Here is a 23,846-nt window from a genome sequence, read left to right as displayed (position 1 = left end):
GGAAGTTTGATGTATGCTATGGTTTGTACAAGGCTAGATATTTCCCAACCAGTGGGAGTACTTAGTAGGTTTATGTCGAATATAGGGAAACCACACTGGGATGTTGTAAAGAGAGTGTTCAAATACCTTAAGGGTAATTTAGAATTTGCATTGTGTTATCATGGTAATGTGAAGGAATCAAAGAGAACTCTCAGCATTTGTGGTTATATGGATTCTGATTGGGCAGGGGTTATTGACAACAGGAGATCCACTAGTGGATATGTTTTTGTCCTGAATGGTGGAGCAATTAGCTGGATGAGCAAGCAGCAAGCTGTAGTCACTTTGTCCACTACAGAGGCAGAATACATGGCAGCCACACATGCTTGTAAAGAAGCAATCTGGCTTAGGTGTTTGAGTTCACATATTGGTTTTGATGCAGGGCAGGTTGAAATCTGGAGTGATAGTCAGAGTGCCATATGTTTGGCAAATAATCCCACTTTCCATGCCAGATTGAAGCATGTTGATGTTTAGTATCACTTCGTTCATGACATGGTAGAAGATGGAAAAGTTTATCTTAACAAGGTAGACACTCTGGAAAATGTTGCAGATGCCTTGATGAAATTGGTGAGTACGCACAAGTTTAGTTGGTGTTCAAATTCTATGGGTCTTGATACCCATGTTCCTCAATAACATTTGAAATGGTAATTGGTCTAGTGAATTCCTCGTCAAGTGGGAGTTTGTTGGAAAATGTGCCTCTAATTCACTTGACCATTGTTCATATTGATCGGGTTAACTCTTGCTGATGAAACAGTATGAAGAAAATCTGTGAGCTCTATTGGCATGACTCTTGCCAATGTATCCTCTTCCATCGGAGCTCAAAGAAGCAGGTTTGACGCTATCCCGATGACCCAACGAAGTCAACTTCAGTTATCAAGATAACTTCAGCCTTTGGGAGGATTGCATCAGAGTTGTGCTGATGACCTGATGGAGATATCTTAGGCGGTTCGGGTTGTCATCGGCTATCAGAGATTCCAGTCTAGAGTTAAGACGATACCCGATGAAGTCGCCTTCGACGATCGAGTTGATATCGGCAATCGGGTTGATTTGTTTGAAGTTATGCCGAAGTCTAGATGAGCCCGTTCTATTTGTCTTAGAGTGCTTCACTTATCGGGATAGGAGTTTTGGGCTTGTGTCAATGTCCTGATGAGACCACCTTAGGTTATTGGGATAACATTGCATGTCAGGGTAACTGCGCAGGGTTGGTGCCGATGTCCCGATGAGGTCTGCTGTTGTCTATTAGAGATTGGTATAACATCTTACATGCCTTACCGATGACCCAATGGAGTCACCTTCGGTGATTGGGTATCATCGAACGATCAACTTTACTGTTTGAAAGCTATACTGATGGTCGATGGAGCAGAGACTGACTGCAGGTGTGAGATCGAACCAAGATCCAAAAAGGTTAACTCTTGGACACTAAGGATGCAACTGTTGGTGTATTTGAATTCGAACTGACCTGACTCCCTGATGTATGTGGGATAATTGATTTTCCATGAATGCAGATTGACGCAGGTAGACGGTTAGACTTCAAACCATTGGTACAGTTGCTCAGATGAACGTTCGACCAATTTGGTATTTGAAGCCGAACATGAACCGAATGTAGGGTTACAAATTAGAATAGCTATTGTGCGATCTGTGAAGTAGTTTGATCTGAATCTTGAATATTTCAATCTGGAGTGATTGTATGACAGAGTGAAGGAAGTCTATGGGCTAGACTTTATTGTATTGTATTTGACATACTATTAATAAAGTCGATTATCTGTTGGTGGTGGGTTTTTCTCCCGAAAGGGTTTTCCCACATTAACTCTGTGTGTTATATCTCTATGTTTTTTTTTTGTGTATGCTCATGCTTGTGCCATATTCTGTAAATGTTGAAAATTTGTATACACTAGTCTATTTCTCCCCTGCAAATTGACATTAGGGAAGCGAATTTCTGCACTTGCTTTCCTTACACAAGAACTACCCCGGGAACTCAAAAACAACCAACTAAAAGCGATAAATTACCGAAAAAGAACCCAAATGAACTAGAAATATGGAATCAACCACATGAAACCGTCAGGAAACCAAAAATGAGATCTTCCATGAAGAACAAGGAACTACTGGTGCCAACTGACAAGAACACAAAAAACTGCACAAAGAACAAAACAAAAACAAAAGTGAAAGGAAATATTTTTGGTTGATGCAAGATTGCCCATTGACCGGGGATGCTCCTTCATCAAGAAAGGAACTTGGTGATCTAAACTATGTTATGAAACATATGAATTAAGAAAAAAATGCATAGCAAATTATTTGCATGGGTTTTTACTTTCCTAGTGGGATATGTATTTTTACTTACTCATAGGTTTTTCCTATACTTTTATTAAGATTGCTTAGATTAATAAAGTGAGTTTAATCAATTGATGACTAGGAGATAAATTGTTGAGGTTCCCCAATCCTTAAAGGGTGGAATATTTACTATTTTGGCCACTTTATTTAATATTGGTGGTCACACCCTATTGGTTATATTTTTCACCTCCATCCTATTCCTATCTCTATATAAACTCACTACCTAGCCTATATTTGATATCCATTTTTATTATATTCTTGAGACACTCTTGTATATACTTGAGATATTCTTGCATTATTATAAGCAAACATTCTTTTGTATCTTTTTTTATCTCCTAATGCAATCTTGTCATCTTGACATTTGCACTTCTCTTGGAATCATGACTTTCTAATTGCTTTATTTCATTTACATTTTTATACTTATCTCTCTCATAGAAAGATCTTAGTTATTCATCAATTTCAAATTTCTAACATACTATTAGAGATTTGGTTTTAAGAGTATTGAGTACTTGGATTCTTGATTAAGAGATCAAAGTTTTTAGTATGATCTTGTGTCAATTCTTGTATGCTCTTCTCTTGTGCTTTTATATGATCTCAAGAATAAAAATGATTTACAAAGATCTATAAATCATATATTTTCATGTATGTTGTTGGTGATTATAACTATTTTGACTATTGTAGTAATATTTTTGGCTATCCCATTGCATTTAAAGGATGCTCAAGAATGGCATATATGGATTCCATTTCATTCAATTTGGACACCATATGGTAGAGTAACAAATAAGGGTTTGAAAATTAGATCTAGTGAAAAAAAAATAATGGAACGTTTTTAGCCCAAATGGATGCTTCCATTGCATTCAAAAAACCAAAAAATCCCTATTTACATATAAAATTTGTCCATTTTGGATGGATTTGATTTTTGGAATCTTTCTTGCTATAAGGGTCATCATTGTATGTTAAATTAAATCTTGTTTTCAAAAATTCATAACCTTTGATCCAAAATTCAATTTTTGCAAGCAAGATATCATTGTAAATCTAAAGATGAGCACTTTCCATCCATGTTGGTTTTGATCATGATTTTTTCCATTTTTGCTAGATATTGCAGGTTGAAGCCATTTGATGCTTATTTCTTCAACATGCCACACTTTTCATCCAAGAGCTCCCTTTTTTGCAAATGAATATGTATTCAAAAAGTATTGAAGAGCACTACACATCTACAATATTATTTTTCTATATTTTGTTTCTAATTTATTTTGTATCAAAATTTGTTATTTTGTCTATTGTAGGCCTATTGAGATTTATAATTTGGTACAAGCATTGTAATCACATTAATCATAAAATTGCCAAAGTTGTAATATCTTGGAGGGGTGATTTTTGAGACTAGTGGAATGGGGGTGCTTCTTGGTGTCTCTTTTTGCACTTTTCTTTGTCGTTTTGTGCACTTACAAACTATCTTATTTTTTTCTTATAAATGGATCTACAAACAGTTCCAATTGTAACACCTTACAACTATTTTGATTGAAAAAGTAAAATATTAGTCTACTTTTAAAAGTATGGATTGCATAGGGTAACAATCAAACTAGAAACTAACTAACAATTGATGCAAAAAACTTAAATGGTTTAATAAGTGTGATGAAGCATTTGGAACTTTATTAAGTCTATATCTTTAGGTTTTCTCTTTCACGTTGAGTCTTTGTCTATACTAAATTAATTTTGGACAACTTTGAAATTTTTTTTGGCAAAAAAGATGAATTAAGAGGTCATGAATTGGAGAAGGAGCTCATATAATTAAGTCCTTCAATTTTTGATACTATAAATGACTTCTTTACCAAACTAAATGCTAAAAGATTATAATTGAAACAATGTAGAATTGATAAAGATGATAAAAAAAAAATCCTAAATATCCTCTTTAAACTTGTCCCTTAACAATAATATTAAACTTAAAATTCAACCTTATAAAAATTTATCAAATCAATCATAAACCAGCAATAAACTCTTTACCAGTACTAGTATCTGTTGATAATCATTTGTTAAACTGATATATCATTGCTGCTCACTAAGTGTTCATGAACCATGCATAAACTGAAAGTAAATCATAAAATCACATAAAACATTCACCATACGAACACCATGATTTTCACGTGGAAAACCAAATAGGGAAAAACCACAGTGGGAATTGGTGCCCACAAGAATTTTGCACTCTTTCGGAATGCGCCAAGTTAGGAGCTTACAAAGATACCCTCTTAGGAGAAGACCCTGTTAGGAATCACCCGGTTAAGGGATTTACCTCAGTCCTGTTAGGACCTTTGACCTGTTAGGATCAACCTCGCAAGAGGATTTAGAAATCAAATGTTGAGTCACCCTGGTAGGGGATTTATAATGCAAGGTCTGTTAGGAGCTACCCAGTTAAGGGATTTTATCTTCTACAACTATTAGGGAACTACAATGAATGATCTTGGTATATCACTCAAATGCTTGCTTGATCAGATCTAATTATGCTCTAAGTCTGCAACACTTTGGCATATCTTCTCACACCCTAGTTTGGCTTCACACTCTTCTCAAAATCACTGACCAACCAAAAAAACATCAACAATACCGCTATAAATAACCTTTACAACTTAGTCAGTTACAAAACCCTAAGACTTACAATATAGATCATCACAAATCTTTATATTTTATTACAAATCATCATATGGATCATTAAAATCAATTACAAATCAATATCAATCATTGATTCATCATAAATCATCACAACAACTCGATCTGATACAAAGTCAAAACCTTAGCACATTTTGCTAAGCACTTTGCACATTCCCAAGAGATTCCATCTTGATCATGCCAAAACATAATTCAAACACTTCATGTAGTTTTTTCCACATCATCACCAACATGTGAACTTGATGTAGATCACCGCCAAACCAAAAAATCATTATCGATTAAGATAATTATTTACCGGTCCTTAAACACTTCTTAAACCCTAGAAAAAACTCAACAAAAATTATAAACATAAATTCCGGTTGTCACAACATGATGCGGTTTTGGTCAGATACATGTTACAATGATACAAACTCACATTCCAAATCGCAAAACCTCAATCACCACCAATTGTGAGATACAATCAAAATATTTCCTCATTTACCGATTAAGGTCCTAATTCCCAGTTTCTTGATTCTTTACAAGTAAGCTCTCTCTGGTAGACCAAAAATATTTAGATGACAAAATACAACATAAGTAAACATTGGTAGTCATGAATAAACATTAGTTACCATCAATGACAATAGAAATAACTGATCAAAGTCATCAGTCATGCAATCTCAATCTCTTCATCATAATGTTATCACCAACTGTCTTTGACCGGTTAAGTCATCATTCTTCATCTTCATCAGTTATGCCAATCATGCCAACATTATCCCCCTATTGCATAAATGGAAACATTAAACATCAACGTACTTAACTCATATTGGTCTGCACTATTCTGGACCTTCTCTGGAATTCTTCTCTTCTCTGTTGCACCTCATCTACCAGTTATACTTTATCTACATTCTTATTCCCCCTTTCTATTACACATCTTCTCTCATGTCTGATCATATTTCTTCTCCCCCTCTGACAACAATGCCAAAGGTTCATATGCATCACCAGTCATTAAATCTGATGTTCTTGCCTTCAACATCTCTGCAAATCTCATCTAAGTTGCTCCCCCTGCGGAGTAGCCTGTGTCTCATCAATCCAAAGTGAAAAATAGTCATTAAGCCCATTGGATTGATGCATCTCCTACAACCTAGTTCTTCTTGTGTAGGAGTCTGACCTCGGATTTTCCTCTAAGGTATTCAAAGATTTTCTTCAACAATGGTTTTGTGAAAATGTCTACTAGTTGCTCTTTACTTGTCAAATACTCCATTCCGACTTGTTTTTCCTGTACTCTCTCCCTTAGAAAATGATGTTTTAATTCTATATGATTTTTTCTTGTATGTAACACAAGAGTTTTTGAAATATTGATGGCACTAGTGTTGTCACAGTAAATAGTTACTGGTTCAGACATATCAAATTTGCATCCTTCAAGCACATGTCTCATCTAGATTGCCTGTGTGCAATTCATCGATGCAATAACATACTCTGCCTTTGCTGTTGACTGAGAAACACAAGTTTTCTTCTTACTTGTCCAAGCAACCAATCTACCTCCAAGAAGAAAATCTCCACCGGTAGTGCATTTCCGGTCATCAACATTGCCTACCCAATCTGCATCAGTAAACACATTCAAAGAGAAATCACCTTTATAAGGATACCATAAACCATAACCTGTTGTACCTTTCAGGTACCAAAATATCCTTTTTGCCGCTACCAAGTGAGTATCCTTGGGATCCTTTTGAAATCTAGCAACCAATCCAACAACATGTGCAATAGCAAGCCTAACAATATAATGCAACTTACCAATCATAGACTTGTATTCTTTCTCATCAAAATATGGTGAATAATCTTGTTTAGACAACTTGCAACCTGTCACCATCAGATTACCAACCGGTTTACAATCCTCCATGCCAAATGTTTTCAACACCTCTTTAACATACATACTTTGATAGATAAATATTCCACCATCCAGTTGCTGGACCTGCAACCCAATGAAAAATTTGATTTCACCAATAAGAGACATTTCAAATCCTTTCTTCATCTCCTCAACAAAAGCCATACATAAATCATTGTCACACCAAAAATTATTTCATCCACAAATACTTCAGTTATCAACATTTTGTCTCCATCAGTCTTAAGATATATGTTATTGTCCTTACTGGTACACTAGAATCCTATCTTGATCAAGTGTGCATGAAATATTTCATACCATGCTCTCAGATCCTATTGCAATCCATACAGTGCCTTATGCAACTTGCAAACCATATCTTTATCCTCAGATAAAGCAAATCCATTTGGTTATTCTATGTACACTTCTTCCTCAAGGATTCCATTAAGAAAAGTTGATTTAACATCCATCTGATAGACTTTAAATACTTTATAAGTAGCATAAGCAAGTAAAATTCTTACTCCTAATCTCACCATCAATGCAAAGGTTTCACCATAGTCTTCTCCTTCTTCTTGTGCATAGCCTTTGCATACCAACCTTTCTTTATTCCTCACAACCTTACCTTCTTCATTCAACTTGTTTCTAAAGACCCATTTAGTCGCAATCACATTCTTTTCTTCTGGTCTAGGAACAAGTGTCCTTGTTTTGTTCTTCTCTATCTGATCCAATTCTTCATTCATAGCATTAATCCAATCATCATCCTTTAATGCCTCTCTCACTGTTTTAGGCTCAATAGTTGAAATCAGACAAGAATTTTCTCTGATTTTCCTCTGTGTTTGTACACCATCATTTTTATCTTCGACAATTTGTTCTGTTGAGTGATTTAACCTGATATACCTTGTAATAATTAGTTATGGTGTTGTGCTTTCTGTTTCATGTTCTTCATCACTTTCTTTATTTACCAGTTGAGCACCTATTTCTGCAACTTTTTCTCATCATCCTTTTGCACTTCAGGTTCTATAAACACAAGTCTTTCTACATCTTTCTTAGGGTCAAATTTGCTGGTCTCACTAGATTTCTCAGAGAGTTCATCTACCTTAACATTTGTACTCTCAATAATCTTCTTAGTTCTCTTGTTATAACATTTAAATTCCTTACTCTTTGTAGAGTACCAAGAAAATAACCTTCATCACACTTTGTATCAAACTTTCTAGTGAAATCATCTCGTTTAATAAAAATTCTACTCCCAAAGATTTTGAAATAACTTACATTAGGAGTCTTTCCATGCCATAACTCATAAGGTGTTTTGTTGTTACCTTTCTTGACAAGTAGCCAGTTGAAAGTATTAACAATAGTGCTAACTGCTTGTCTCCAAAACATCTTCGGTACTTCACCTTGAATCATCATGGTTCTAGTAGCTTCAACAACTATTCTATTAATTCTCTTTGCTATTCCATTCTATTGTGGAGTTCTAGGAGCTGACAATTGCCTCTTAATTCCTTGTTCATCACAGAACTTCACAAACTCATTAGAAGTAAATTTACCTCCCCGGTCAGATCTCAAACATTTCAAATTCTTCCTGGTATCTTTCTTAACTAAATATTTAAATGCTTTAAATTTACTGAATGCCTAATACTTTCCTCTCAAAAAAGTTACCCACATCATCTTGGAAACATCATCAGGAAAGATCATAAAGTAATTATCACCAATATAGATCTTAGTCCTCATAGGACCATAGAGATCAGTATGAACCCAATCAAGAATATTTTCTTAAGAGAAAGACTTACTCTTAAAAGATACAGAAGTAACCTTACCCATCTGATAGTCCTTGCATAACACAGTCTAGTTTCACAAGCTGGGGCAAACCTCTCACAATACTTGACTTACTAACTTTAATCAAATTGTCAAAATTCACATGACAAAATCCTTTGTGCCACAACCATCTATCTTCAATATTTGCCACCAGACAATTATTCACATTAGTATTCAGATGAAATAGATTACCTCTTGTCTTCTTTATAGTAGCAATCAATTGTCCATTGTTTCCAAGAATCCTGCACACTCCACTTTTGAATTCAAGTAGATATCCCTTATCATTAAGCTGTCCAACACTCAAAAGGTTATATTTTAGTCCATCAACCCAAAAGACATCATCTGCATTACTCTTCCCATTTAATGAAATTGATCCTTTACCTTTAACCATGCAGGGAGATTTATTACCAAACCTTACAACACTTTCATCAAACTCTTCAAGGGATAAGAACTTGCTTTTGTCACTGGTCATGTGGTGTGAGAAACCACTATCTATTATCTATTCATCACTACTATCCATGTGAGACACCAATGCCTTCTCATCAGTTAGATCTTCCTTCACAAGAACAAACACTATCTCCTCATTTTCATCTTCTTCTGATTCTTCACCAGTTACTCGTTCATCAACTGCAACATAACAATGTTTCTTGCCTTTTCCTTTGAATTTCTTGAACTTCTCTTTTTTATTAGTGTTAGGGCAATTAGCAGCTATGTGTGCAATTTTACTACAAGATAAACACATCAAGGGTAATTTATCTTTATATTTACCTTTCCCTCTAGGGAATCTTTTAGCCAACAATGCCTCAAGTTCCATCAGATGATCTTCTTCATCACCATCACCTCTGCTACCTCCATGACTAGATCTGTAGTCATGATTATGACAAATATAATTTCCTTTCCTTACTGATGTACTGGTTACGGAAGCCTTACAAGCATATTCAGAAGGTTTAGAAACACTATTATCAAAACGATTTAGCATAAATGCAGTCAAATTCCAATAAGAGAATCAATGGTGACTTTATCTTTAGAAATAGATCTCAGTTCTTGAATTGAAGAAACTCTGATAGAATATTGTGGTAAGAGATTTCTAGGCATCTTACTAACAATAATATCTTCTTCAATCTTACCTCCAACACTTTTTATACCACCTACAACTTCCTTAATCCTTTGACCATATTGTGCTATGTTCTCACCATCAACCATTTTCATATCACCAAATTTACCTCTTAGACTTTCTTCCTTTGCCCTTTGTACATGTTCATCTCCTCCATAAATTAATTTTAATTTCTCCCAAACTTCATTTGCAATCTCTAATCCACGAACATCAATATATTCTGAATTAGACAATGTACTTACAATTTCTTCAAGGACTTGAATGTTTTCTTGTTGTTCTTTAAGTTCATCCAGTGTCAAGGGACTGGTGGTAGGAACAACATACTTGGTTACCATATGATTCCGATACTGAGACCCTATTCCTTTAATGTAGATCTTCATCCGATCACTCCATATCCAGTAGTTATCCTTGGTAAACTTGGGACCCTCCTTCTTCATCATCTTTCATAGGATCTTTCCCTCAAGTTGTTAGGCTTTCTTCACACAGAGGACCAATGCTCTGATACCAAATGTTAATCTTAGAGGATCCAGTTAATACTGAGAGGGGGGGTGAATCAATATTAACAATAATATAAAACTTAAAATTCCACCTTATAAAAATTTATCAAATCAATCATAAACCAACAATAAACTCTTTACTAGTACCGATATTTGCTGATAATCATCTGTTAAATTGATATATCAATGATTCTCAGCTAGTGTTCATTAACCATGAATAAATTGAAAGTAATTCATAACATCACATTAAAACATTCACCATATGAACACCATGATTTTCACGTGGAAACCAAAATAGGAAAAAACCACGGTGGGAATTGGTGCCCACAAGAATTTTGCACTCTTTCAGAATGCGCCCTGTTAGGAGCTTAGCCCGATTAGGAGCTTACAAAGATGCTCTATTAGGAGTAGACCATGTTAGGAGTTACCCGGTTAAAGAATTTACCTCAACCCTATTAGGAGCTTTGACCTATTAGGATCAACCTCACAAGAGGATTTAGAACTTAGATGTTGAGTCACCCTGTTAGGGGATTTACAATGTAAGGCCTGTTAGGACCTACCCGATTAAGGGATTTTATCTTCTACAACTGTTAGGGAACAATAGTGAATGATCTGGGTACAACACTCAACTGCTTGCTTGATTAGATCCAATTATTCTCTAAGTCTGCAACACTCTAGCAGATATTCTCACACCCTGGTTCGGCTTCACACTCTTCTCAAAATCACCAACCGACCAAACAAACATCAACAATACTGACATAAATAACCTTTACAACTTAGCCAGTTACAAGACCCTGAGATTTACAACATAGATAATCACAAATCTTTACAGCTCATTACAAATCATCATATGTATTATTACAATCAATTACAAATCAATATCAACCGTTGAGTGATCATAACTCATCACAACAACTTGATCTGATACAAAGTCAAACCCTTAGCACATTTCGCTAAGAACTTTGCACATTCCCAAGAAATTCAATCTTGATTGAGCCAAAACATAATTCAAACACTTCATGTAGGTTGTGCCACATCATCACCAACATGTGAACTTGATGTAGATCACCGCCAAACCAAAAAATCATTACCGATTAAGAGAATTCTTTACCGATCCTAAAACCCTTCTTAAACCCTAGCAAAAACTCAACAAAAATTATAAACATAAATTCCGGTTGTCACAACATGATGTGGTTCTAGTCAGATATATGTTACAATGATACAAAATCATATTCCAAACTGCAAAACCTCAATCATCACCAATCGCCAGATATAATCAAAATATTTACCGGTTAAGGTCCTAATTTCAAGTTTCTTGATTCTTTACCAATATGCACTCTCTAGTAGACCAAAAAGATTTAGATGACAAAATACAACATAATTAAACATCGGTATTCATGAATAAACATTAGTTGCTATCAATGACAACACAAATAACTGATCAAAGTCATCTATCGTGCAATCTCAATCTCTCCATCACAATGTCATCACCAACAGTTTTTTACCGATTCAGTCATCATTCTTCATCTTCATCAATTATGCCAATCATGCCAACACACTCTCCTCGCTAAATTATGTCTCATGATACTAATATAGATCTACAATGTTGAATATAGGTGAAATACCCAAGCTATTCGATAACTCTACTTCATATGCATTTCCAGAACTTAATTTCTTCAAGATCTTACAAGGTCCAAAGTTTCTCATCTTCAAATTGTTATAGGTTCCCATTGGAAATCTCTCTTTTCTCAGATACACCATCACTTCATCTTCCAATTCAAATTCTTTATGTCTCTTCTTCTCATCCTCTTTCTCCTTATACTTATTGTCCATATCCTCCAAATGTTATTTAACCTGAGTATGCATTGTCTTCATATGCTCTACAAATTCTTCTTTTTCTACACTCCTCTTCTCTTCTTTACTGATGTTCCTCAATTCAGATAGGCCTCTAGAGTGTGCTCTGGTAATAATCTTAAAAGGTGTTCCCTCGAAACTATTTTTCACTGAATTATTGTAGGCAAATTCTGCTTGTGTAAGAATCAAGTCCCAACTTTTGGTTTTATCTCCAACTAGTTCTATCTATTGATGTAGGAGCATCCTCAGTCTATGAGAAATCTTTCATCGACCAAAAATATTTCCTTTCAGTTTTGTTCTTGTTCAGTTCCGGTAGCAGTTTTTCTATGTTTTACTTTTGTGAGTTTTGATAGATGGTTCTTTTTCATTCTGGATCAATTTTTTGGTTTCCAGGCTTGTCCTTGAGCATTGCTCCATATTCTTAGTTCATTTGGATTATTTTCTGGAGAGTTATTCCTTCTGTAGTGACTATTTCCTAGTTTTGGAGTATTTTTGAGCTTATTGTCTATTTTGGTTATTCCTTCTCATGTAGACCAATTCCTTGGCTTACGGATCCAATTGGTGCCTTGCTCTATGTTCTTGAGTCCTTGGCGGACCTTCCTTTCGATCCACATTTCTTTGTTGTTCTTTTCCAAAGGAATTTCCTTCTTTCTTAGGGCCAACATATTTGCATGTTTCTTTTTCCTATCTTGGTAAATGTAATTTTTTGTGGCAAACCTAGATGTGTTCTAGAGGGTATCCTTAGGGGGCAATTTATGGTTCTGAGCATCTAGTCTTTGGATTTGAGATCCGGTTGCCTCTTGGAGGTCTAGATAAATTGTAATATGACATGTTAGCCTGCATGTAACCAATTGATTATCGGATGTTCAATGATGATAATATAATGAAACAATATATGATTTTGCAATTTATCTATTTTTTATTGTTGCTTCCTTCATGTTAATCATGATGCATGATCTAATTGATGAACTTATAAGGCACTGAGAGGGGGGGGGTGAATCAGTGCAAGAAAAAATAATATAAATCTTATCACCAACTTTAACAACTTAAAACTTATCAAGCATATAAGAAATATTACCACATAAGCTAATGCCCAATAAAACAAAATCCACATAACACAAGAGATTTATATGTGCAAAACCCAAAAGGGAAAAACCATGGTGGGAGTTGGTACCCACAAGATTCACTATCTGCAGAATAGAAATCTTGACCGGTTAAGGTCTTACAACCATGCCCTGTTAGGAGAAGACCCAGTTAGGAGTCACCTAGTTAAGGGATTTGAATGATAAGCCCTATTAGGAGAAATTAACTGTTAAGATCAACCTAGCAAGAGGATTTGAGACTCTGATACAGAGTTACCCTGTTAGGGGAGTTATAGATTAAGGCCTATTAGGACCTACCCGGTTAGGGGATTTTGTTGTTGCAGAATGTTAGGAAAACACCAACAATAAGATCTTCAAGTAACACCTTCTATGTCTGATAAGATCCACTTCCGATCCTTAAAACATCAACAACACTTCATTACAAAACTTCCATAATCACCGCACAATCACATTCACAATATTCACTCATGAATTCTCTCTTCACACATATCGACTTTATACCTCATCACACTTTTTATAAACATTTACATTTAGTCGTCTATAACCTTAGAACAATTTCCTAGGTTCAATGAATCTAGACAAACTTACATCGCATGATTTACATATGTCGGCCATCGACATAACAAATTAAAACTTGTGTCATTTTACTAATTTAAGTGACTATATCACTACCGGTTAAGTGTTCTACAAGTTTGTCTGTTCTGTACATCAAATTTTGCTCATCCAGTTGAATATGCCAATATGGTTGAGAACATAGCTCCAAATGCATGTCTCCATCATCATTGTAAAACCACATCATCCAACTCTTCATGAATCTCTTGTACCGGTTGTCAGAGTGCAACTCTGTCTCAATGTACCGATTGAGATCCTAATTACCGGTTTTCTGTAAAACTGTCTTTTGTACCGGTTATACCTTACCAGTTGGCTACTAAGACTTACATGACTACAAAAACATTTTTTCCATCAATGACAATACAAAACTTATTCATCAATCATGAATCTCAATCTCTTCATCGCATTCACTAACCAATCATATACCGGTTCAGTCAAATGCCAACAATCTCCCCCTTTGGCATTGATGGCAACACTTAGGAAAAATTTTGTCAACTAAGTGAGCAAAACACAAATTGACTACATGACATATACTCCCCCTTAGAAATTGCATGCTATAAAAAAATACAATACTCATACAATTACATACCAAATTTTGACTCAACTCTTACTCCACCTTTCACAACAATGCCAAATGAAAAATAAATACATGTGATATCAAAATTTGCATCAAAGCATATAAATAGATATAAGAGTCATAAATTCTTTACGTAGGAATTCTGGGAAAAACATCACTAAAATGAGACTTCAAATTTTTAAAGTCATTATGCCATGTCTCTTAAATTATGCCTACGATCTCCACATGAGTCTTGATTTGTCCAGCTAGCTTCTCCATTGTGTCAACACTGTTCATTTTTGGTGTAGCAAGAATGGCTTCAGATTCCTTGTATGCTCTCTGTAAGACTTTGACCTTCGATATAAGTTGTGTTTGAAGTTTTTGCAGGGATCTGACTCTCTTCACCTATTCCTTCTCATATAATTTCAGCTTGTGCTAAAGTTCTACAACTGATCTTCCAAAATGAATAGCAGAGTCATTAAGGGGCTTAAATGACTCACTTACAACCTCAAGTTCATGCTCATCTTCTTCTCTTTTCTTCTTCAAAATCAGCACAAAATAAGGAAAATGTTGAAACAATAGAGAGGATTTTACCTCCGGTTTCCAGTGCTTCCTTCAAATAATCCTTATTAACAGTAAGAGCCACTTTACCTTTATCAATTTCAGACATCAAGTGCTCTGTTCTCTTCTTCTTGTAGTTACTCTCCACACTGATATAAGTTGCATCCTCTAACAACTTCATCTGCTCTCTGGCATCAAAAACAAGTTTTCAAAGCTTGTTAATAGGTGTGGCAAAATTTCCTATATCAATCTCTGGTAGGAGACTAGACAAAATGTCTACTGCATTCCTTATGGTCTCTGCCTCCTTTTGTTGTTCTTTCATCCTCTTCTTTTTAGCTCGGGATTGCATGGCAGTTGCAATAGCCATCAACTCAGTAGAACTCAGTTTATCCATGTCAAGGGGTCCTTGGATGCTTAATGCATCATTGTCATCTTCTTCATCAACAACTTTCTTTTTAGAATCAAGTGACAAAGGTGTCACTATGGGTTCAGTCTTTTCTGCCTTATTATCCTCTATTCCCTCTTTGTTTTTAGTTTTCTCTTCTTCCTTTTCCTTTTTCTATTTCTTTAGTCTTCTCTTCTTTCTTTTCTTCATTAATTTCCATTACCAATGGCGGTTGAGTATCTACAGTCTGATTATCTACCGGTGGCTCCTCATCCTTCTTTTCTTCTTCATCTTTCTTTCCTTCCTGTTCTTGATTCTTCTCATGTTGTTAAGACATCTGAACATCTACATCATACACATCTATATTATCAACAATATTATCAACATTATCATCATTAGGAATAAACACTGGTTCATTTTGTGTGTTCACCAGTTGGTCATCTAACACAATGCCATTGGTCTGAAAATCAGTAGGTTTAATACCTTCTAGAAAATCTTCACCCTTAATCTTTTCAGGTTCATCATCCTTATCCTATTCCTCTTCAGTAGGAATTAGACCCAAATATTTTTTTAACAAAATTTCTCTCGCTTGCTAGATTTATTGAGTCTCACCGATTAACATCCTTGTTAGTATTTTCTTAGATCTAAAGGAAGATTTTGCAATCAAAAAAATATCATCTAATTCTTCCTTTGTGGCTTCCGGTTGAAGATTTTTGAGTGTACACTCAACAAATTCTCTGTCCTGCTTCATTGCAGCCTACCACCTTGCATCAATTTTTTTGTATAATAAATTAAAAATTTTCCCTTGTAGTTCAATAAGGGTTTTACTATATTTATTCATCATATAAACTACTACATCTTCTATTAACCTTTGTTCATTCTCACCAATATTATCATACAATTTATTCAATCCCTTAAGAACACCATATTCCTTAATACTTCTTAATAGTTTATCAAGATAAGTAGGTTTATATACCAGTTTCTCCATAGATTTGACAGTGGAGGTTCCAACAACCTTATATTTATTGTGGCTAGTTCTTAGGACTTTTTTCTCTTTTCCTCATTCAGTGTCTTCATCATCTGCATTTGCCAATGCTGGTTTTTGTGCTTGTTGCTTCATTCTTTTTCTATTTTTAACTGATGCAGTTGGAGTATCAACAACCTTTACTCTTGTCTAGAATTGAATCTTTGAAGATTTTTCTATTGGTTTCCCTTTCTTAATAGCTGTTGGTTTCTCTTTTTCTGTAGCTCTCCCTTTTCTAGCTCTTGTTTGCATATCGGTGGAGGTGTCGGTGGGAGTACTATATGTTCTAGCCTATTGAGCAACATGCTTTGCTCTAGCTTCAACAATCTATGCCTTTGTAAATCCTGCTAGCTCAGCAAAGGCTTCAACTTCCTTTCTAACTTTCTTAGCTATTATCAGTTTTTGGAGTTCAACGTGTACTTGAATGGATTTCTCCTTGTAAGTACCAAATCTCTATGTTGTGGTATCAACTGGTTGTCTGAGTAGATGGTCAGCATATGCAATTAATAGTTCTTTATCAATTTCATACCCCATGGGATAAACCCAAGCGGTTCAAGTTCCATCAGACAAGTATTTGTGTCCACCATAAAGAAAATTGTATTTTCATACCAGTTAACTACCTCTGTTGGTATCCTCTCTCTTGCATGCATTTTCTTTTGAAAATCCTTGAAGTATCCCCACACAATATTATCAAAATAATTACCTAGCATCCTAATGCTATTCTTCATTTGCATCAAAACAGGTGTACCTCCAATCCATTCAATATCACCAATACCAGAAAAAGAATTTTAAAAATAAAAGAATAGACCAAGAATAAGTTGACCAAATTTGAACCTCAATCTTTTGTCCTTCTTTATGGCCTCTAAGTTCAGCATCAATTGACTTCTTAATGCTTTATATAGATCATAATCAACATCTTCTTTGATCATCTAGTAAGTAGTATGAATAGCAGCTACTGTCACACTATTCATCCTACTTGAGTAGTATATCTTGTAACTGATCACCATTGAAGCATATTTCATTGCCGAATCACTAATATTGTTCATTGCCATAGCTCTGCCATCCCATTTGGATCCTGTCATGTTTTCTGCACCATTCTTTGAAATGAATCTCAATAAAGGGACCTCACCGGTGGCACAAAGTTTGGTGACTCCGTGAGTGGCTTCCTTAAAAATTTTATGTGGTCGTTCAAGCCACATAAACTGATCATCTATCCTGCCAAGCACATATCTAACATGTTCATCTACAAACTCATCAATGAAATTAAGTGCATGATGAAACCCTTCAAGATACCATTGTCATCACACAGTGCTCTATATTGATGAAAAATAGCAACCATACCCAAATCTTCCAGTTTGCAATGGTAAAATGATCTAACATCTTCAACACGTAATACACCATAGGGTCCTTTGGATAGGGATCTGATGGGATTAGTTTCTTCAGATTTAAATGTATGTCTTTTGAATTCAGATCATGGCCTATCGGTAACATTAACTAGATGTGGTGTATCCATTTTCAACAAATCTATCTTCAAAAACTAATAATATTCTTGATTAATACCTTTTCCTACTTCTACACTAGGGTTTCAAACACTAACAAAGCTCTTTAAACCGACTGCCAATCACAAAATCACACTAGATCACTTTGAATCTTTGTCAAGCAGGTTAGATGTTGCAAACACAAATTCTGTTGTTCTCTATTCATTCTCCAAGTGTTCATACAAATGCAATGTGACAAATAAAATCCAAAAAGTTCCTTTTATTTGCCCATTATCTACCGCATTAAATGCCATTACCGGTAAAACCCTAAAATGTCTTACAACATAATACCAGTTCACATAACACATCAAACCTACCATTTTTATCACATAATCACTTCTTAACATCATATCATATCAAAGTATGCAGATTTAACATACCTCATGGTCCTTCAGGGGGTTCTGAAATAGATCTAACATTAAGTTCCCCCTAAGCTATATAAACAACTTAGTTTGTTGGTGAAGGGTTCTCCACACTAGGTAAAGAAATAGGATCTTCAGATGATTTTACTTTGGTTATCTCATTATCCTTCTTTTTCCAAATTCTATTCATTTCAGCTCTGGTCTCCTCCACATCAACTTTCCTCTTCCCTTGCTGGTCTACTGATTAATTCACCATTTTGTCCACTTTAGCTCTGTAGAACTTAGCCATATGTCCCATTTTATGAAATGATAGCAAGCCATACCAGAAGCTCTCCAAGGTCTAGCAATGCCTCTACTAGTCCTTCTTATGCAGTTCATAGCCATATGACCAAAGTTATTACAGATTATGCAAACCACATTCATTCTTTTCTCCATCTCATAGGGACTAGACCGGTTAGCATAAGGTCTTTGCTAATCAGGACTTCTCTGATCATTGAAATTACTTCTCAAATCACCAATAAATTTATGATTCATGTGAGGAGTGGGATTATTTTCTCCATACCTACATTCAATAGATCTATGCCCATACATATTGCATGTGTAATAATAACATCAGATTTGCTTCGAAAAACATTAGCAGTATGTCCTGGCTTATTGCAATTGAAACACATGGGCTTATAGGATTTCTTACCAGTGATTTTATGAGTCTTAGGAGAAGGTTTACCTTCATGCATCTTGACCTTAGTACCAGAAGGTTCTCCTTTCTCAAATGTATTATATCCTAATCCAAATGTATCACCTTTCATTCTTTGAGATTGGATTTGTTCATCTAGCATGGTTGAACTCTTGTTGAATTTGGCAAGCTTATCATTAGCTTTTGCAAGCTCTAGAGTAAGGTCTTCATTCCTTTTCATAAGAGTCTCTCTAAGAGACATTGCCATTTCCAATTCTGCCTTTATCTCTTCTTTTTCTTGTTTTTCCTCATGCCAGTGTGCATATAGGGTACCATTTTCCTAATTTATCTTAAAGATCTCATGATATTTCTCTTTGATCTTGTCTTCAGCTACCCTACTTGCTTCAAGTTCCCGATTCATCTGGATTGTAAGGGCCTCAAGCTCTCTCCTTAGGTTAGACGTCTCACCATTCAGTTTTTTCCACCTCATCTACCAATGCATCAATGTTTATTTCATCATAAGAGCTTCTTTTAGAGACTTCCAACAGTTGTTTAGTAAGCTCTTTCCTCTTAGAAAGTGAAGCTTAATACTTGCCTCTCAATGTTTCTAGGGCATCTCCAGTTTCAACAAGTTTATGAGACATATATCTATAACTCATATCCCCCATGTTTGCCTTAGGAATCCTTCTCAAGTAGTTAGGCCTCAAAGAAGGTTGGCTCTGATACCAATTGATGAACTTATAAGGAACTAAGAGGGGGGGATGAATCAGTGCAAGCAAAAACAATATAAATCTTATCACCAACTTTAAAAACTTAAAACTTATCAAGCATATAAGAAATATCACCACATAAGCTAATGCCCAATAAAACAAATTCCACATAACACAAGATATTTATACGTGGAAAACCCAAAAGGGAAAAACCACAGTGGGAGTTGGTACCCACAAGATTCACTATTTCCAGAATAGAAATCTTGACTGGTTAAGGTCTTACAACTATGCCCTATTAGGAGTTGACCCGGTTAGGAGTCACCCGATTAAGAGACTTGAATGATAAGCCCTGTTAGGAGCAATGACCTATTAGGATCAACCTCCCAAGAGGATTTGAGACTCTGATATAGAGCTACCCTTTTAGGGGATTTATAGATTAAGGCCTGTTAGGACCTACTTGTTTAGGGGATTTTGCTATTGCAAACTGTTAAGAAAACAACAATGATAAGATCTTCAAGGAAAACATTCTATGCCTGATAAGATCCACTTCCGATCCTTAACACATCAACAACACTTCATTACAGGACTTCCCTAGTCACTGCACAATCACATTCACAATATTCGCTCATGAATTCTCTCTTCACACATACCGACTTTATACCTCATCACACTTTTTATAAACATTTACATTTAGTCGGCTATAACCTTCGAAAAATTTCCTAGATTCAATAAATTTGGACAAACTTACATCGCACACTTTACATATGTTGGCCATTGACATTGTTGGATTTACACACTCCAATGAGAATTGTAGGTGATTGAAGGTATTGTCATTGATGGCAACCTTGCAATCTTATGGCACCGGCAGGCACCAGCACCGACAGACTCTACACCGACAGATAGTTCACCGACAATGACAAGGATGTTTACCAACACCCTAGCCGATAAGATTCTAAATATTGTATATTGTATTTAATTATGATATATTTTTGTAAGCTGACATGGAATATTGTAATAAGACTCATATATAAGTATGAGATCTTGTAGATCATTTTGTAGAGAGACATGATAGGATGGATATGCAGAGCAAATATTAAGGCAGATTTTGGAGTAAGGTTTATAGTTATTGTATGAGCTTCAATCAGTACTGAACTTGGCATAGCAGATGCTTATTGTAGCAGTACATTATATTGGATTCTCATAATCTATTTTGTAAGTCAGTGAGACTTCCTTTTGTATTTGAGCAGTGTGCTCTAGGCAGTTGGCCTTCCTGCATGTGCAGGCACACACTATTGTAAGTAATATACATTCATTGACTAGTGAGTGAATATTGTGGGTCACAAATCCCATAGAGGTTTTTCCCACACCGGGTTTCCTTACCAAAAATATTGTGCTATGGTGTTCTTTCTATGTTCTATTTATTGTTCATATTTACTGCATTAATTCTTGTTCACTTGTTCATTGTTTTGGAATGCAAATTACTTAATAAGGTAAGAAAATTTGCAAACCGGTTAGATACTGATTCACCCCCCCCCCCCCCTCCTCAGTATCTTTGGGAATCCTAACAATTGGTATCAGAGCCTGGTCCTCTATTTTCAAAAGTCTAACAGCTTGAGGGAAATTCTGACACTGGTATAGATGGAAAACCTGAGAAAGCAATTGGAAACAGCTCTTGCAGATTATGATGTAGAAAAGTTGAAGAATATCAAACTTGAAGATGATCTAAAGACTGCATAGGAATTCATTCAAGGACTTTAGGAGAATCTCACTATTGCTAGAAACAAAAGAAGAGAACTTCATGAGAAGATACAGAGTGATGATGATGAAAAAGAAACTCTTAATGACCTTGTGAACAAGTTGAGGCAAGAAAACAGTACTATGAGGAATGAGATGCAAGACATGACTATGATATTTTGTAAAGACATTGAAGACAGAAAGAAGAATGAAGATGACTTGACTAGGAGACTCAATGATCCTGGAAATGATATGTTGAAGATAGATTTGATTCACATGGAACATGATAAAACTGAACTTATGAGACAGAAGGAAATCTTGGAAAATGAGTTAGCTACTACAAATCAACACAAAGAGAAATTCAAGAAAAGTTCAGAAGAACTTGATGATATGTTGAAAATTCAGAAACCTAATGGAAACACTAATGGACTTGGATTTGAAGTTGGTGAAAGCTCTGGTACTGCAAACAATCATGATCACTGCAAACCGGCAAGACAACCTAATGCCTACAAATTCAATGGGAAATACTTTAACTATAACAAGTATGGTCATAGAGTAAATCAGTGTAGATCTAGAAACTATCAGAACACTAATACACCCACCGGTCAATGTTCCAAATGCAAAAAAATTGGTCACAATTCAAAAAAATGTAGAATGAATGTAATATGTTATGTTTGTGGAAGATTTGGACACCTATCTAATCAATGAGGAACACATACTAGCATAGGATATGGAAAATCTATTCAAAAGAATAATATGACATATTATGCTTGTAACAAGATTGGACATATTGCAAAATTTTGTAGAAGTAAGGCTTCACCCACAAATAAAAAAGGACCCAGTTTGAAAGGCAAAGAGAAGGTTGATGAGGTAAAGCAAAATTTTTCAAAACAATGGATTAGAAAGAGAGATCAGAATGTTGATGAGACTATTCCTTCTCCAGTAGAACGGAGTATTACTCCACCGACAGGATATTCTTCATCTAACTGAAAAGAAACCTTTTGGGGGTATGGCATCAAATTGAAAATCATGCAAGTTTACCCTCGGTTGATGGTGAGAAGATGAACTTCTTCTTTACTGGTAGATGTGTTAAGTTTCACTTAACCGACAGGCATTTATTGTGGTAGTTGAAGGAAAAGACATTATAAATCAGTGTTTTTTACTCTTTTTTATTCACTGAGCATTCAAATTTCCTAAGAGCGTGAAAAACTCGAGTGAAGGCATTCTTAGCGAGAAGTGAAGCAAAGATCTTTTAAGCATCCAAACCTAAAAGGCAAATTAAGGTATTTATCAATGGCTTCCTCCTCTGCTCCTGAATTCATTGCAAATCCTACTATTATTGAAGTGGTTAAATGCCCTAGGCCTGTATTCAAGATCATTCCCGAAGTAGCAAAATAGGATGATACCCTAGGTGCATTCTCTAAAATCCCTAAAGGATTTGCATATGCAGAAGACCCAAGAATTTACATACATTGCCATATTGAGGAACTAGGTTCAGATGAAATCGTGAAAATGTATAAAAATGTGATTTCTGATGAAAATGGAACTGTGAAACCGAAACATAAGATTATTGAAACCCTAGGTTTTGTGGAAATTCTTGACATCCCGGAATTTCCTAAGGAAGTTGTGAGAATTGTACTCAGTAGAGTTCATGGAGAATTCTTTTGGTTAGACTCTATCCATAAGATCACAAGAGAAGCAGTTAAGGTTGTGATTGACTTACCCTCCACTGGTAGCAGGCTAGATAAGACCAAGAAAGTTTCAAAAAAATAATGATGACTTTAACTGGTGCAACCTATGACAACAAATCCGTGAGAGTTAATGATGTGAAAGATGACAATGTTAGATTCATTAGCATGATCTTAGGATACAAAACCACACATGCTAACTGACTGAACTCAGTTTCCAGTCTATGTATCAAGAGTGCATATGATATGGTCAACAATGATGCTAAAATAGATATATGTCAATGGTTGAAAGATGAATTGATTGATAATTTGAAGAAAATCAAAGGAGACAAGAAAGGTACTTTTAGATTTGGCAATCTTATTGTATGCCTAATTCTATATATTATAAAATAAGATCTTGCTATAGGCAGGAAAGACTTTGGTTATGACATACTGGTAGGTAAATAACTGTTGGATATCTTCACTGGCATAGGAACAAATAGGGAAAACAAAATAACTGAATATTTCCAAGCACTTAAGGCTAAAATGAAGACTAGGGAAAGGTTACCTCAGAGTATTGTAGACAAGTATCAAAAAGAAATTTGTTTTGTAATCAAGAAATATGAGATCTGGATGGAATCAATGCTTCCTAGAACTATTTGGGTGATAGAAATGGGTTATGAGGCTGATGTGAACATTATTGAGACATATGCCAAAGCCCTACTTGAAGCCCCTAGAGAGAGGAAAAGGTGTTTGGTAATGTCGAA

Source organism: Cryptomeria japonica, chromosome 4, assembly GCF_030272615.1.
Source record: "Cryptomeria japonica chromosome 4, Sugi_1.0, whole genome shotgun sequence".
NCBI lineage: Eukaryota > Viridiplantae > Streptophyta > Pinopsida > Cupressales > Cupressaceae > Cryptomeria > Cryptomeria japonica.
Note: the sequence above shows the minus strand (reverse complement) of the source record.